Source organism: Oryza sativa, chromosome 7 (assembly GCF_034140825.1).
Source record: "Oryza sativa Japonica Group chromosome 7, ASM3414082v1".
Classification (NCBI taxonomy): domain Eukaryota; kingdom Viridiplantae; phylum Streptophyta; class Magnoliopsida; order Poales; family Poaceae; genus Oryza; species Oryza sativa.
In genome coordinates, this window is record NC_089041.1 from 8,193,733 (window position 1) to 8,212,522 (window position 18,790).

Consider the following 18,790-nt stretch of genomic DNA (forward strand, 5'->3'; position numbering starts at 1 on the left):
CCCCCCTTGAGCCGCTGCCGAGTGGGGCCCGCGTGCCGGCGCCCCTTTTCCCTCTCTCCCGAGCCGCTGACCGGTGGACCCCGCATGTCGGCGCCGCACTCCCTTGATGACGTCAGCCCTGGGAATTATTGCGCAATAAATTATTTAAGGTCTTTTTGTTATAGTAATAAACACAGTGAATCTTCTAAAATTCATAACTAATTCATCCGAGCTCCGTTTAAGCCCATTCAAGTCTCAGTAAATCAAGAAAAATGCGTAGAATCCATTAAAAATGGTTTTTTTTCTGTTTCAGTAGTTTTGTAGCCTGTTTGTATTGTTTGCTTTGTATGTCGCCTAGATTCCGGTTCTTCCGACGTTCCGGTGTACTTCGAGATAGTCGCCGAGGTTCCTCCAGCTGCAGAGCGTTTTATAATGTTATTATGGGATGTTTACCTATTGTTACAGCCATGCTATTTTGGTACCTTACTCCTTTGTTAGCTTGGGTTATAACATGAATAGACGTTGGACTAGGAGTTGCTTAGCCATGCTTAGTTCAACTAGGATACAGTGGGGAAAATCTTATTAATGTTTAGACTGTTGGTTCTAATGGTATTGTTGGATTAGTGCCACCGCTTTGGTGTTGGTTAATTAAAATAAATCACATGGTGGGCTGTGGGTGCATGGTTTTGCTGGTCGCACCCATGGCAGTTAAGGACCGGTTCGCGGGATGCCCTGGAAGAACTTATCGTACTTACCACAAGCCAGCGTGGGCAACGGCTGGGCTTGTAGTGTAGCTTTTCTCTAGCTGACGCATCCAGGCAAGGGTGGGTGTGACGGAGTTTGGATGGGCCCTGCGACGGCCTATGTGGCTTCTGGATTCACCTAGGCGCGAGAGGGGACTACCCGTCGCCCGCTGGGGATGGGGGTGAAACCTGAGGTGTGGTGTGCTTGGCTAGAGGGGGTTATGCGAAGGGTCCTATCACGGACTCTTTCCGGTATGTCGTGGTGGCATGTCGGCGCACGGAAACGTGTTGTGGGGCTATGTCTTGTGGGTACAGCTGTACACCTCTGATCAGAGTAAAACTATTCGAATAGCCGTGCCTGCGGTTATGGGCGGTCAACCAGATTCACCGTGATTAGTCTCACCCTAGTTTAGTCTAATGAAATTGGATAGTATAGGTGGATGGTTGGGCCTGTTGCAACGTGGGATAGCGTTGGACAGCGGATGATCAATATTAATTAATTATTGCAAATGTTTAATTCTTTCAACTTCTGTTTATAAATGCTCGCTTTATGCAAATGAACCACTCTAGCTCTCCTTTGATAATTCCCTGCATCATACCCCTATTCCGGTATGACTTGCTGAGTACAGTGGGTAGTACTCAGTCTTGCTCTATTTTTTCCCCAACCCCAGAGTGCGAGTATGTGTCCGATGGCGGGTTCTCCGAGGAGTAGGCTTTGTCCGTGCCGTCGAGGGTGCCTGTGGAGTGGTGTTCCCGCTGCAATTCAAGTCCAGGCTTAGCCCCAGTTATCTTTTGTTTTTCCGCTGCATTTATGTAAGACTTTTATGATGTTTGTAAGACATGGATCTGAATGTCAACATTGTCGTTTGTGTACCCGGCCGGTCCTAGACGGGGATTTTAATGCACATTCTGCTTGGAATTCTATTCAGGAATTTCTAGGCGTGACAAGTTGGTATCAGAGCCGACCTTGACCGTAGGACAAGCCAAATGGAAAAACCTAAGAGCCCTCTGAATCCTTTTCATTGCATATGTTCTTTGCAATTGGATTTGTTCCGGGAAAATTGGGATCTGTTCTTGTGGTTCAAGGGAAAAATCTTGGTCGCTTGTTTAAGTGAGATTTGGCAAAACAAGTCAGTCTAGGGTTTTAGTAAAATTATTTGGGGTTTATTCGTCAGTCAGTTGGGATTTGATGGGTGAAATGCATTAGGTCCTAGCTCAGGAATATGGGTTGCAAGGTATTTGTACCTTTATTGTTATTATTAGTATGTATCTAATTTCCCCATTATTTTATCGTTATGTAAGTCTGTCTTATTTATTCGCTCTCATGCAAAATTATCTATGCATAAAATTTCGCTCTTATTCGATTCTCTTATTTGAGTCCTTTATTGCTTTATTTAAATTTGGATTTAAGCATGCATTGATCCTACTCCTTTGTCTTCTCTAGATGGCCGGCCACCCACCCAACCACCGCGGAGAAGGCATGATCGACTTTGTGGCAGAGTTAGCACGTATGACGCTGGTGGTGGGCTACCCCAACGCGCCAGAGTACACGACTGTTCCACCACTCAGCGGCGAGCTTCCTCACCGTGTCCGCCTAGAGGTCCATGGCTACGTCGGTACCTGCCTAGCTAATATGGTGGTTGAGGCATCCGAAGGCACAGCAGATCACGCCTGTCAGGAGGCAGCATACCTGATGATGGCCAGACTACGGGAGCGCCACAACTACATCTTCCACGACACGGCATACCGATTTCACCCTCGTCGAGCCAGCGGTGATGATGTCAGTACTTTCCGTCCGACAGCCGGCGAGAATGACACCACCTTTGGTCACATGTGCACTGTGATGAGGGGGATGGACAGGATGCACTCGGACCTGCACAAGGCGTCCAAGGCCTTGAATGATGGGAAGCTCATGAGGATCGTCGCTCTGAAGGACGAGATAGCGCGCCTGAAGAGGGAGAATGCTCTGTTAAAGGGTCTTCACGCGCCAGGAGGAGTCCGGATCCGCACTACACCCCGCAAGTCGACAACGGCACCCATGCGCATCCAGCTTGCGCCCAGGAACCCACCTCCATCAGCAGCTCCCGCAGCACCTCCAGTTCCGCCCGCAGCTCCAGCAGTTCCTGCAGCTCCAGCACCAGCTCCAGCTCCCGTTCCCGTGTCAGCTCCTGCATCCGCTCTCTCCTTCGCGCCTACATCAGCCGTCAGGGTCCCTGCCAGTGGCAATGGAGGTTGGTTGCCAGCTACTCCCAGTGGCAGTCGCGACCTCAGCAGCAGCAGCTCCAGTGGCTCAGAGCCGGGCAGCGGCGAGACTTATCCGCCAGGCTCCAGGAGTCGCTCAGAGGGACCTGGTGACGAGCAGGAGGACGCCTTCGACTCCACCGACCGCAGGAGCCGTTCCGAGCATTAGGCTCGTTTTCCATTAGTTTATCGACTGTCTAGCATTTATTTGTTAGTTTGTGTGTTTAGGTTGCTTGCTTGTGGGTCAGTCGACGGTCGATATCATGTGCCTATGATATGGTTGTCTTAATAAGGATTTTTGCTTGCTTTTTAAGTGTTTTAATTCAGATCAGAACAATTGCAGTTTAAATTCCTATATAATAAAGCTTAGTTCTTGAGCATCTGTTTTTCTTCTTTTCCCCGTCTGCTCTTCCTCCAGATGGTCTACACCAGGAATGGTAGCCGTACAACAGGCGAGGGCACCAACGACGAAGAGCGCACTGATGGTGTGCATCCCAACAGCGATTCCGGCAATGGTCCGCCACCACTTCCCGAGAATCCGACGCTAGCCCAAGTGATGGCACATCAGACTCAGATGATGGCAGCCATGATGCAGCAGATGCAGCAACAGCACCAGCAGATGCACCAGAGGATGCTGCAGCACGCCGAACAGCAGCACCAGCAGTTTGGTCCCCCTCCCCCTCAGTCCAAGTTGCCAGAGTTTCTACGTGTCAGGCCACCCACTTTCTCCAGCACCACCAACCCCATGGAGGCGAATGACTGGCTCCATGCCATAGAGAAGAAGCTGAATCTCCTGCAGTGCAATGATCAGGAGAAGGTTGCTTTCGCCACACACCAGCTTCAAGGTCCTGCGTCAGCTTGGTGGGACAATCACATGGCCACCCGCCCGCCAGGCACTGAAGTCACTTGGGCGGAGTTCTGTCGTAGCTTCAGGAAGGCGCAGGTGCCAGACGGGGTCGTGGCACAAAAGAAGAGGAAATTCCGGGCACTCCATCAGGGAAACAGGACAGTGACCGAGTACCTCCATGAGTTCAATCGCCTCGCGCGATATGCATCGGAGGATGTCCGCACTGACGCCGAGAAGCAGGAAAAGTTCATGGCAGGTCTGGATGACGAGCTGACCAACCAACTGATATCTGGGGACTACGCGGATTTTGAAAGGCTGGTGGACAAGGCAATCTGTCAGGAGGATCAGCGAAATAAAATGGACAGGAAGAGAAAGGCGGCACAGTTCCGGTCCAACCAAGGAAACCATCAGCGACCGCGCTTCGCTCCCGGGCAGCAGGGTGGACCTACCACCATGATCGTCCGCCAGTACCGCCCGTTCAACTCTAGCAACTTCCACCAGGGCGCCAGTGGCAGTCAGAACCACCATGGAGGTCAGCCCAACCGCGGTGCAGCTCCACGCCCACCAGTGGCACCGGCACAGTCAGGCCCGTCCGCGCAAGCCAAGAAGGAGACTGGAACAAAACCAGGGTCTTGCTTCAACTGTGGCGAGCTTGGCCACTTTGCTGACAAATGCCCGAAGCCCAGGCGTGCCGGGCCAAGGTTTGTCCAGGCTCGTGTCAACCACGCGTCTGCAGAGGAGGCGCAAGCAGAACCAAAGGTCGTACTGGGTACATTTCCTGTTAACTCAATCCCTGCAATAGTACTTTTTGATTCCGGTGCAACGCATTCTTTCATTTCAAAGAAATTTGTGGGGATGCATGGGTTAAGGAAAGAAGAGCTTAATACACCAATGAGGGTTCATACCCCGGGAAATAGTTCAACCTCGGTCAGTTTTAGCCCTTCAGTGCTAATAGAAATCCAAAGATCACCATTTCTAGCCAACCTCATTCTTCCTGAATCCAAAGACCTAGATGTCATTCTTGGGATGGATTGGCTGACCAAGATCAAGGGAGTCATTGATTGTGCGAATCGCACAGTCACCTTGACCAACGAGAAGGGAGAAACCGTAGTGTACAAATCACTAGTCTCACCAAAGCAAGGGGTCTCCTTGAATCAGATTGAGGCGGAAATCCCAGTGGTCACGAAGGAGAAGAATCCGAGGAAATTGGAAGAGATTCCCATAGTTTGCGAGTACCCAGAAGTCTTTCCTGAAGACCTCACTACCATGCCACCCAAGCGAGAGATTGAATTCCGAATTGATTTGGCACCGGGAACCGCGCCAATTTACAAGAGACCGTACAGGATGGCGGCCAACGAACTAGCAGAGGTCAAGAAGCAGGTTGATGAGCAGCTGCAGAAAGGGTACATTCGACCAAGTACTTCACCTTGGGGTGCTCCGGTCATTTTTGTGGAGAAAAAGGATAAGACGAAGAGGATGTGCGTTGATTATCGCGCACTCAATGAGGTCACAATCAAGAACAAATATCCTTTGCCATGAATCGATGATTTGTTTGATCAACTGAAAGGAGCTAAAGTGTTTTCTAAGATAGACCTGCGATCAGGCTACCACTAGTTGAGAATTCGGGAAGAGGATATTCCAAAGACGGCCTTCATGAATCCATCGAACGGTTATGTCTTTCGGACTTACCAACGTACCCGCATTCTTCATGAATCTGATGAACAAAGTGTTCATGGAATTTCTGGACAAGTTTGTTGTCGTTTTCATCGACGACATACTTATCTATTCAAAGTCTGAAGAAGAACATGAGCAGCATCTCCGTCTGGTACTCGAGAAGTTGAAGGAGCACCAGCTATACGCCAAGTTCAGCAAGTGTGACTTCTGGTTGACGGAAGTCAAACTTCTGGGCCATGTCATTACAGCTCAGGGTGTGGCAGTTGATCCATCAAACGTGGAGTTAGTTACCAAATGGACCCCACTGAAGACCGTGTCGCAGATTCGAAGTTTTCTTGGACTCGCAGGTTATTACCGCCGATTCATCGAAAACTTCTCCAGGATCGCCCGACCCATGACTCAGTTGCTTAAGAAAGATGAGAAGTTTAAATGGACAGTTGAGTGCGACAAGAGTTTTGAGGAGCTCAAAAAGAAATTAGTATCCGCACCAGTTTTGATTCTGCCTGACCAGATGAAAGACTTCCAAGTCTATTGCGATGCATCCCGCCACGGACTTGGATGTGTCCTAATGCAAGAGGGCAGAGTGGTTGCGTATGCTCGCGGCAGTTGCGTCCACACGAAGGGAATTATCCAACTCATGACCTGGAATTGGCAGCAGTGGTTCATGCTTTGAAGATCTGGAGGCACTATCTGATTGGCAACCGCTGTGAAGTATATACGGATCACAAGAGTCTGAAATACATATTCACCCAACCGGACCTAAATCTCCGACAACGAAGATGGTTGGAATTAATCAAAGACTATGATATGAGCATTCACTACCACCCGGGGAAAGCCAATATGGTGGCAGACACATTAAGCAGGAAGAGTTACTGCACTGCCCTATGCATCGAGGGCATGTGTGAGGAATTGCGGCAGGAGTTTGAGCATCTCAACGTGGGAATTGTTGAACACGGGTTCGTAGCCACTCTGGATGCACGGCCTACGCTCGTGGATCAAGTCAGAGCAGCTCAAGTAAATGATCCTGAAATAGCAGAGCTGAAAAAGAACATGAGAGTCGGAAAAGCCCGGGATTTCCATGAAGATGAACACGGCACAATCTGATTGGGAGAAAGATTGTGTGTACCTGACGGCAAGGAACTGAAGGATCTGATACTCACCGAGGCTCATCAGACCCAGTACTCCATTCATCCAGGCAGCACCAAAATGTATCAAGACCTCAAAGAAAAGTTTTGGTGGGTCAGCATGAGGAGAGAAATAGCTGAATTCGTCGCACTCTGCGATGTTTGCCAACGAGTGAAGGCAGAGCACCAAAGACTAGCAGGTTTACTCCAACCTCTTCAAATCCCGGAATGGAAATGGGAGGAGATTGGAATGGACTTTATAACAGGACTGCCCCGGACATCATCTGGTCACGATTCAATCTGGGTAGTCGTGGATCGACTGACTAAGGTTTCTCACTTCATACCAGTACATACCACGTATACGGGCAAAAGGTTGGTGGAGCTCTACCTCTCGAGAATCATGTGTCTACATGGAGTACCCAAAAAGATTGTAACTGATCGAGGGAGTCAGTTCACCTCAAAATTCTGGCAGAAGCTGCAGGAAGAATTGGGGACCCGTTTAAATTTCAGCACGGCCTATCACCCGCAAACTGATGGTCAGACCAAGCGAGTCAATCAAATCTTGGAAGATATGTTGAGAGCTAGCGCTCTTGATTTTGGTGGAGCTTGGGACAAAAGCTTGCCATATGCGGAATTCTCGTACAACAACAGCTACCAGGCTAGTCTACAGATGGCACCGTTTAAAGCTTTATACGACCGGAAGTGCCGCACACCTCTCTTCTGGGATCAGATAGGCGAGCATCAACTGTTCGGGACAGAGGTATTAGCGGAAGCAGAAGAGAAAGTCAGAACCATCAGGGAAAGGTTGAGGATTGCCCAGTCTCGACAGAAGAGCTACGCGGATAACCGCCGAAGGGAGCTCACTTTTGAAGCAGGGGATTACGTGTATCTTCGTGTCACTCCGCTCCGGCGAGTACACCGTTTTCAGACGAAAGGCAAGTTGGCACCACGCTTCGTGGGACCATACAAAATCTTGGAACGAAGGGGGGAAGTTGCTTATCAGCTAGAACTTTCATCCAATATGATCGGCATCCATGACGTGTTCCACGTGTCCCAATTAAAGAAGTGCTTAAGAGTACCCAAAGAACAAGCTGATTCGGAGCATATTGATATCCAGGAGGACCTGACATATGTGGAGAAGCCGGTTCATATACTTGATACCAGCAAAAGAAGAACCAGAAACAAGGTCACCAGGTTTTGCCGAGTTCAGTGGAGTCACCATTCAGAGGAGGAAGCAACCTGGGAAAGGGAAGATGAGTTGAAAGCTGCCCATCCGCACCTCTTCACCAGCTCCTCCGAATCTCGGGGCCGAGATTCCGTTTAAGGGGGTAGGTTCGTCACACCCTGAAGTTCTCCTCCCAAGCCTAAAATTTAATTTATAAATGACCCTAAGAAAATGCCGGTGCAAATCAAGAGAAAACCCTAAGAAAGTAATACAAATAATAATCGAATCTGGCATGTGGAATTTTTCTTGAGTTCTACATGTCGAAATTCACTAACAGGATTTTTAGTGGAATTTTCAGAGCCCTAGAAATAATTTTAACCAATTAAAATTGAGCAAGCAATATTTTAATTCCAGGGAAAATCCTTTTCTTCCTTTTTCTTTTTCTTTTTCCCCCTTTTCTTTTCGAGTGGGCCGCCAGCCCATTCTCCTTCCTCCTCTCCCCTCCGCTGGGCCGGCCGAAGGCCAAGGCCCAGCTAGGCCGGCCGCCTCCCTCCTCCCACCCGGGACGCCGACAGGTGGGCCCCACCTGTCGGGCCCGTCTCCTACCTCGCGCCTGCGCCGCCGCGCCCACGCCTCCGCCTCCTCCAGGCCACGTCGGTCACGCCCGCGCATGCGCCGCACCTCCCGCACCCACTCCCCTCTCTCTCCCACCCTCGGCCGCGCCCGAGATGGCCGGGATTCGATTTTCGAATCCCGCCTCTCTCTCTCCTCTCCCACTCCCCCACATTGGCCGGCGGAATCTCGCCCCTACCGGCCACGTCCGAGACTCCCCTACCCTATTTAAGCTCCGCCGTCGCCCTCTCTCTCTTTTTCCCCATTTCACCGAACTCCCTCGTGCTCCCCATCGCTCCCGCGCCGTGCACCCACCCGCCGCCGCCTTTCCTACCGCTCTGGCCGCCGCTAGCCGCCGCTAGGCTCGCCGCCGCACCGCGCCGTCGCCGCCGTCGGGTTCGCAAGGACGAACTCCACCCCGTCCGCCCTTCCTCCGTCGGGATTCGTCGCCGGAATTCGCATCCCCTCGCGCTCCGGTGAGTTCTACCTCTACCGCCGCCTTCGGCCATGGATGCCGGCCGCCGTGGTTCATCTCCCTCTCTCTAATCTCTCTCTCCTTCTTCCTTAGGGCACCCCGAAGCCCGTCCGCCGGTTGCCGTCGTCCTCCCGTGGCTTGCCGTCGTCGTTCGCCGTCGTCTTCCTCCGCGCCGGCCACCCTCGGTGAGGCGCCCTCTCCCCTCTACTCCCCTCCCTCTCCTTCCTAGCCGCCGCTTAGCGCCGCCGCCTCTGCCGCTGGTTGCCGTCGCCGGCAACGTGTGCCCGCGCGTCGTCGCCATCGCCGTGGCCGGTCGGCCGGCCTTGAGCCGAGCCGAGCCAGGTCGCCGCCGCCCGTCCGATCAGCCCCGGGAGCGATCTGGGCCGTTGGTCCCGTGGACCGGCGGTGGACCACCCGCGTGGTCCCGGTCCACGGTGGACCGCCCCCCCTTGAGCCGCTGCCGAGTGGGGCCCGCGTGCCGGCGCCCCTTTTCCCTCTCTCCCGAGCCGCTGACCGGTGGGCCCCGCATGTCGGCGCCGCACCCCCTTGATGACGTCAGCCCTGGGAATTATTGCGCAATAAATTATTTAAGGTATTTTTTTATAGTAATAAACACAGTGAATCTTCTAAAATTCATAACTAATTCATCCGAGCTCCGTTTAAGCCCATTCAAGTCTCAGTAAATCAAGAAAAATGCGTAGAATCCATTAAAAATGGTTTGTTCTCTGTTTCAGTAGTTTTGTAGCCTGTTTGTATTGTTTGCTTTGTATGTCGCCTAGATTCCGGTTCTTCCGACGTTCCGGTGTACTTCGAGATAGTCGCCGAGGTTCCTCCAGCTGCAAAGCGTTTTATAATGTTATTATGGGATGTTTACCTATTGTTACAGCCATGCTATTTTGGTACCTTGCTCCTTTGTTAGCTTGGGTTATAACATGAATAGACGTTGGACTAGGAGTTGCTTAGCCATGCTTAGTTCAACTAGGATACAATAGGGAAAATCTTATTAATGTTTAGACTGTTGGTTCTAATGGTATTATTGGATTAGTGCCACCGCTTTGGTGTTGGTTAATTAAAATAAATCACATGGTGGGCTGTGGGTGCATGGTTTTGCTGGTCGCACCCATGGCAGTTAAGGACCGGTTCGCGGGATGCCCTGGAAGAACTTATCGTACTTACCACAAGCCAGCGTGGGCAACGGCTGGGCTTGTAGTGTAGCTTTTCTCTAGCTGACGCATCCAGGCAAGGGTGGGCGTGATGGAGTTTGGATGGGCCCTGCGACGGCCTATGCGGCTTCCGGATTCACCTAGGCACGAGAGGGGACTGCCCGTCGCCCGCTGGGGACGGTGGTGAAACCTGAGGTGTGGTGTGCTTGGCTAGAGGGGGTTATGCGAAGGGTTCTGTCACGGCCTCTTTCCGGTATGTCGTGGTGGCATGTCGGCGCACGGAAACGTGTCGTGGGGCTGTGTCTTGTGGGTACAGCTGTACACCTCTGATCAGAGTAAAACTATTCGAATAGCCGTGCCCGCAGTTATGGGCGGTCAACCAGATTCACCGTGATTAGTCTCACCCTAGTTTAGTCTAATGAAATTGGATAGTATAGGTGGATGGTTGGGCCTGTTGCAACGTGGGATAGCGTTGGACAGCGGATGATCAATATTAATTAATTATTGCAACTGTTTAATTCTTTCAACTTCTGTTTATAAATGCTCGCTTTATGCAAATGAACCACTCTAGCTCTCCTTTGATAATTCCCTGCATCATACCCCTATTCTGGTATGACTTGCTGAGTACAGTGGATAGTACTCAGTCTTGCTCTATTTTTTCCCCAACCCCAGAGTGCGAGTATGTGTCCGATGGCGGGTTCTCCGAGGAGTAGGCTTCGTCCGTGCCGTCGAGGGTGCCTCTGGAGTGGTATTCCCGCTGCAGTTCAAGTCCAGGCTTAGCCCCAGTTATCTTTTGTTTTTCCGCTGCATTTATGTAAGACTTTTATGATGTTTGTAAGACATGGATCTGAATGTCAACATTGTCATTTGTGTACCCGGCCGGTCCTGGACGGGGATTTTAATGCACATTCTGCTTGGAATTCTATTCAGGAATTTCTGGGCATGACAGACCCACTTCTCCTCCTCCTGCTCCCCAATCTCCCCGTCTCCTCATCCTCCCCAATCTAGTGAAATAGCGGAGGGATCCATGCGGCCCGCGTCGGGGCTAGCGTTGCCGTTGAAAGTCCTTTCGGACATCGAGCACTCATCGATCCAACGAAGGTCCCCTCGCCGCCATCCTCCGAGCACTCATCAATCCTGGGGAAAACTCTGCATGGGATCCTTGTTTGCCCATGCCCACCACCCACCTCGGTCCGCCGTAGCAACGAATGGGGCAACCCAGCTATTGAGTGAAAACACGGCGGTCTAGAAGATCTGCTTAACTCCAATGCAGGTCCTACTCGAGTGTGTCAAGGGCAGGCTAGGCCGGCTAATTTGATCATGCAATAAGCAATAAAGATAAAAGCATAGTTAGTCAGCCGATAGGCCGATAGAGTATAGTTGGTGATCTCAGCTGATGTAGTAGACCAAATAGGCTATGGACTGGATAGATTAGTGAATAACAAACCCTAAACATGCCTCACCGACGATAATACTGCCTATTAGGTTTGATAAAGAAGCATAAAGACAATATTATGAAAATAGCCAATGGAACAATATTTAGAGCAGAATCTATAGATAACGATAAAGTACTAGCTAATAATTTAGTACGAACTTATATAAACAAATCAATCTATATAAACATTTGAAATCATGATCAGTTACTAATTCAAATAGCCCAGCCGATACTGATCTAGCTTGATATAATTATATAGGATGATCTGTCTAAATAAGTGGCAAATATACATAAAACCAGTAAAGAAGCATGTATATTAGGGTGGCGATGCGCTGAAGTTGTATTGGATTCTCTCTCGTATTACAGTGGTATGGGGTTCATATTTATACTCCGAGTACAGACTTAGTCCATTATGGACACGATTCAAACCTTTCTAAAGATAAAATACAAACAAGACCATAGACGGCGGTCTCTTGCCAAATCTAACACAAACCGACTGAAATATCCTAATTAATAGATACAATTGTATTATTCGAGCTCTATCTCTAATTGATAATGACGGTTATCCCGATCTAGACCCAAACCGAGCCCAAGTTATACCATATCGGCTGTATCGGCCATCAACTTCATCAACCTTGATCAACCCATATTCTATTTTTAGCCGATACGATATCTAGCCAATGCGTAGTCTGACTCCAAATCCAACTCGATTCAACACCAAATCCGCTTCGATCTTCTTCCTTCTTCTCCGAATCTAATGCAAAATTCCGTTGTTAACACCAGCCACCGGCAGCATGTGTCGCTCGCTCACGCCTCCTAGGACTCGTATCACAGAAGCTGGAAGCTGGGAGCTTGGGACTCGTAGTTCCCCTTCGCTCGGATCCAATAGCGGTTGGGAATTGCGGCAACGAGAGCGACGGGCTCAACTGGCCGGGCCCCTACCACGTACCACCATTGCCCCCGCCTTGTTTTCTGGCAAGCGGATCACCGGGAAACCATCGATCGCCATCATGCATTAGTTGCCAAACCGCTGGTGAGCGGGTAGCTACAAAAAACGGGTAGCGAGCTTGGGATCCCTCTCCTTCTCCCCTCTCTTCTCCTCTCTCTTCCATATCCCATCTCTTCCCCTCTCTCTTCCATATCCCATCTCTTCCCCTTTCTTCCCAATCCAGGGTGCTGGGATGGGCGGCGGGGGCCAAGATCCGAGTCCTGCTTTGTTTGTATCGGCAGCGCGAAGCTGGACTCCACCGAGGCAACGGGGCTCTCGCTCTCCACCTCCATGGCGGCGGCGGATTCTTCCTTCCCCTTAGGTGCATCGGCGCTAGGAGGGAATCAACGCTTGTGAAGCTGCGCCAAGTCCTCATCGCCAGAACAGTGGTTTGCGGTTTTTACTGTAGCAACAGTAACAAACAGTGAAGTACACTGTGCAAGAGTAGTGTTACTGTGGTATACTGTAGCGATCGATCTCGTTCGTTCACTGTAAATCGGACGGCTAAGAATACCCTAAAGTCACAATACTATGCTTCTCTGACTTGATCTCGTTCCAATCGCGTCCCGCTCGTACATGCGCTACTGGAGTTTGACGATTTCTTCTGCGAGTCCTTCCCTGGCAGAGGGGAGAGACAGAAAGAGTAGAAGGGGACAGAGAGGAGGAAGAAGTGGTAGTCACTAACATGTGGGATCCGCGTGGGTCTCATGTTGACTCAGCTTGTCACGTCAGCTAAAACCGGATGTAATACTACCTAGGATCTCACATAATCTGGTTTTGTAAATTAAGGGACCTATTATATATAGTATTTCGGTTTATGGAGGAATTTTAGACTCGGCGACAAATTGAGGAACCTAAAAAGTGAACTTATTTCTTTTTTTTCTAGTGATGAATCCAGCATTGATGTTGTTGGATAAATGAATTTGGATTCAATAAACCTAGTCCTTTTGCGTGGATTAGTAAAATTACATTAGTTAGAGGTAATAAAGGGACAAACATAGAATCCAACAATATTATTTTGAACAATTTTACTCTTTTCAGAGTTTTAAAATTTCTGAAATCTCCTCTAAATTTTAGAAAAAGGAACTTTATAGGTTTGAGAGAATCCAATACAATTCAAGAAGGCGAGATGGCTTAGATCAGCAATGCTATGCTTACCTCGTTCAGTTTCGTTGTTACATTGCTCGTGATTAGGTTTCAAGAACGGAGTATTGTTTTTTTTTTTTGAACTTCATCGATGCCTTTTTATTCACCCAGCAGGTTCAGTGATATCACGAACCACAAAGGCATTTATAAATTCTGGGAGGGGGTCGACCTAAACGATGGATTGACCCGGGTCCCAACTAGCGCCCATTTTAGTAAGATCATGGGCACCACTATTACAGCAACGGGGAATGGATAAAATTCAGCTGAATAAGGAGCTTCACTTCACCGAAGATGGCAGTACCTGGGGCCTGATCATACTCTCAGGATTTCAAGGCCGACACCAGGATAAGAGAATCAGTCTCGATCCCCACCTCAGTGATGCCCTGCACCGAAGCGGCAAGCAAGGCAGCCTGGCAAGCCCTAGCTTCCGCAGAGTCAGCATCATGAACGAACGCCAGCCGTCCAGCACCCGCAAGCAGCCCTTGGCCTTCACTGTTGCGTAAGATAAATCCCCAACCGCCAGTTTTTTGCGTCTCCTGAAAAGCACCATCAATATTGAGCTTAAGCTGACCAGCCCGGGAGGCGACCATTTCTTCCGCACCACATTCCTTGTTATCTGCTGCTCCCCTTCCGTTACAGCCATCTCATTCATCATGCTACTCGCCCTGTAAAGGAGTATTGTTGGTTGAGCAGCTTACGAGCTTTTTCTTTGCATGAGCGTGTTCGCTCCAGCTTATCGATATAAAAGAAATCTTTCCCACCAATCCTAGTAACTATATTATTTTCTGAAGGGGGCTTGCTTAACTCTTACTTTGATGAACTTGTGGTAGCCCATTTTTTTCTCCTACCTTGAGTGTCTTGTAAGTGTCATGATTTGAAGACATCATCTTGTCCTATCTCATATATTAATTTAGAAATTGATTGTAGTTTATGTAATTAAATTCCAACAAAATTTTTAAGGTAATAAAAAAGCTCATACAATTACATCAACACAATAGAATTGTACCGAGAACACTCTCAGTAGCTCTGTTTGGATCTATGGGTTACTTTTTAGCCCTCTCTCAAATAGCCCCTAAACAGCCTAAAAGTTTCAAACATATGAGCTATTTCAGGGCTCTTTGGAAATAACACACCCAAAAATCTGTAAAGGAGTGCTAATTGGGGCTATTTCGGGTGGGGCCCACCGAAAAATGTCTTCTCTCTCCATAGAAAAGTGCATTAAAGGCCAAATAGCTCTTAAAATAACCCTTGCATCCAAATAACTTAGGGCTATTTCTTTATGCTAAAAATAGCACTCAAAATAACTCTTAGCTACTTCTTCAAACAAGGCCAATATATATACATGTAACCAAAACACACGCCTGTAGACAAAATTTTATAATCAAAGTACATATAATGCTAAGTCCTATCATTCCATAGATTAGATCGTCACTCGTGTCCAATAGTTTTTATTTTTGCTAGCATAAACATGTAAAAGTACTCGTGTCAAGATATTTAGGTGATATTTATTACTCCATAGTAATATCACATGGAAAATATGTAGCATATCAATTTAATAAAAGCAAATATCATAAATCCCAATTTAATATGATCAAAGTTGCACAAAAACTATAGGGATTTTGGAATGTCGCATATAACCCTAGATATTATAATACCAAAGTTTCACAAAATCACACTATTGATCATTTTATTTTTGATCTACCATACTTTCAAGTTCTACAATCACATCTTAAATTTATGAGGATTTTACTATCATATAGATGTTGCATCTTTTTTTATTTTTTTTATATAGGAGTATGTCAAAATGGTCAACAATATAGTTTTATAAAACTTTAGGACTATAATGGTTACGTGCCACGTGCCAAAATCCCTATAGTTTTTACAATTTGAACCACAATAGGTGTGGTTTTATGAAGTTTACTCATCTATATCTATACTAATATAAAAAGGAGCAGTTCCCTCCGCCAATCCTACAGGCCAAATCACTCGAATCGATCTCTACCGTCTATCTGCGTGCTTGATTTCGCCACCGCACGATCCATCCATCCACGCCACGCCGAATACTTCGCTCCTCCTCCTCCACCCGCGAAGACATCGCTCCACACGCGAAGACTTCGCTTCTCCTCCTCCTCGCTAGCTCCTCCTCCTCCCCGGATGTTCTGCCGCTGCGCCGCCGCATCCTCGCTGGATATCCTCCCCGCATGGACTGCCGCCGCCAGAGCCTCTGATTCTTCCCCGCCACCGGAGCCGGTGCTTCTTCCCCGCGTGGACTGCCGCCGCATCCCCGCCGCTGGAGCCGCTGCTTCTTCCCCGCCGCCGGAGCCGCCGCGGCCGGCTCCGACCTCGGCCCCATCCGCCGGCACCGGCGCCGAGGTCCACCGCCGCGACCGGAGTCGACCTCGGCCCCATCCTCCGCGCGATGACTCCGCGACGCTCCTCCTTCCCTTGATCCGCAACTCCTCACTCTAGCGTGCTCCGCGCCTCCCCGCTGCTGACACACTCCACCACGGCCTGCTCCCAACGGAGCTGACTTCGCCGCGCGCTCCTCGCTCCGCTCCTCCCCACCACTGCCACACACCACCATGCCATGCCCTCGCCGGCGCCGTGGATCTGTATGTCATGAAGCCTGTCTCCGCTGCCGCACATAGTCGACTCCCCCGTGAATATGCCTTTCGGCTGGTATCACCATCCCGTCACGGCCCTGTGGTCCTGCCTTCCAACGACACTCTGCCGCGCCTCCAGTGGTGCCGCCGTTGTAAGGGTTATAGTCTGCCCACACCATGCACTCGGTTCTCACGGACGTGTGCCATCCTCTCTTTTGCAGGTGAGAGTGCAGAGTGCTTCAGCTGAAAGTGAGTCTTCCGATTCCCCTCTTCAGCCCAATAGTCCTCTATGTGGATTACCTGAATCTGAATGTACATCATTTTCTTTCACTATGGCTTGATTTACACTATTTGATCTAGCTATCAGTTCAAGTGGATACAATCCTGTTGACGTAAAACACGAGGCCTAGGCGATCTGCTTAACTCCAGTGCAGGTCCAAAACTAGCCTTCGGATATGCTAGCGTGCCAGTTGATTTGATCCTGCAATCAACAAGAAATAAAGACAAAGAAACCGTGGTTAAATCCATAAATGATAGCCGATCGGCTAAGTGCCGATGACATATCATTTATCCTCGAGCCAATGTCATATGTAAATCGATCGGTGGTCGTAAATAGATAATGAAAAACTAAATCTACTCGATCGGCTGTAGATATTAACAATATATAATTCTTATATCGATATATACTTAAATCAAGTGATTGGGATAGATCGGTCGCCATGCGGAGACAGTATAAATCACTTAGATCGAAATATATATTAATGACAGGACTATATATGTTTATAGCATAGCTGATCAGATAGATCTAGCATGTATCGGCTAATACTCCGATACTACTCTATATCAAGATATTAAAACAAGTACAATATATCAAACAAAAGCCTAATATACTTAAGTGTAATAGGATCTTGACATAAATGGCGGACTTAACATGTCAATGAAGCATATAGAGCAAATATAGTTAAATCAGATAAGATCGGCTGAAACTCCGATACTACCCTAATCGGCAACCAGAAGGCAGGCTAGAGATTGATATTCTAAGCACAACTTAATAGATCAAACTCAACTGATGCAGCATTAAGTATGAAAAGAAGAACAATATCTAGACAATCAAGCCGCTGAAAGTTTCATAGGGTGGTAGATATCTCATATAATCCAAGTCAACGTCGGTGTCTAACCTAATCGGCTACCCTCTACTGATAGATATTAGCCGATTGTAGGTTAGATAAAGATATTGCCAGAGATTATGCAAGATATATGATGTCACACCCTAAAAATTCTAAATTTATAAATTGTTGTTTAAATGGAATTATAAGAAATGATTTTAAAAGCCTAGAAGAAAAGATCCAATTTTAAATAATAAATTCCAATATAAAAATGGGCTATATAAAATTTTATTAAATACTTCTCTTGATTCTATAGTTCCTAGATTTTTCTGGGATTTATTTGAGCCAAGGAAGTATTTTTAATAAATGGAATTGCATTTCATGAATAATTTAAAAAGAAAAAGGTTTTAAAAGTCCTCTGTTGGCTTTGGGCCGAAAGTCGGCCCAAGTCACTCTCTCTCCTTCGGCCTGCTCGCGTTCGGCCCAAGTCGGCCCACCAAGCCGAGCCGCTCGCTCTCCCTCCTCTCACCCGCTGACAGGTGGAGCCCACCTATCAGGGTTGTCGTCTACCTCCCACCGCAGCCACGCCCTAGCCGCGCGCAAGCCGCCGCCACCCCTTCCAAATTCGGTTGCATCTTTCCCGATCCGATCAAATTGGTAAAGGGGAAATGATCCCCTTGATCTCCTCTATCTTTTCCCCTATAGAAACTTCATCTAATTTTGTTTTGAAATCATCGGATTCGAGCTTGATTCGGATTTGATTTCTCTCCTCTAACCCTAAACCTTCCATCGCCGCCGCCGGACGTTGAAGGTGTGGAGGATTAGGCGTAGCCCTGGTCAAGCTGCTTGTGGGATGAAGTCGTCTGCGCTGTTTATTTTATTTTCCGCTGCTTAGATCTTTATTGTTTGAGAGGAACTATCTACCTCTGTAATGAATTTATATTCGCCTATTAATTAGATTAATAATTGCACTCTATTATCAATTTGTTATTGTGTGCCTCGGCTGATTCCTGGATGAGGGTTTTACACACATGTAAGTGTTTGGAGTTTTGGATAGAAATTCCGGGCATGACATATGATAACTCGACGAATTACATAAACAAGATTAAAGTGTCATAAAGATGGAAGCACTAATCCCGAAAACGCAAGCCGTCATAACAAGTTTTACCTCTTGTTGAAGATCGAAACTGATGCAGCTCAACCCGAAAGTAAGAACTCGTCGAAATAAAACTAAAGCAAAAGGGTGGCGATGCGCCAAAATTGTATTGAATGTGTGTGTTAATTTATTACATGGGGTTCGGGGTCTATTTATACCCGAAAATTACAAACTATGTCCATGTCGGACACGACTCTTATCCCTAAGAAACTCTAAGATACCATAAGTCTTTGCGGCAGACTTTTGCCCTAAACATATCTCTAAGGAAATTACATAAAACATCCTAATTAATAGATACAATTGCCTTCTCAGGACTCTATCCATGTGCGGCAA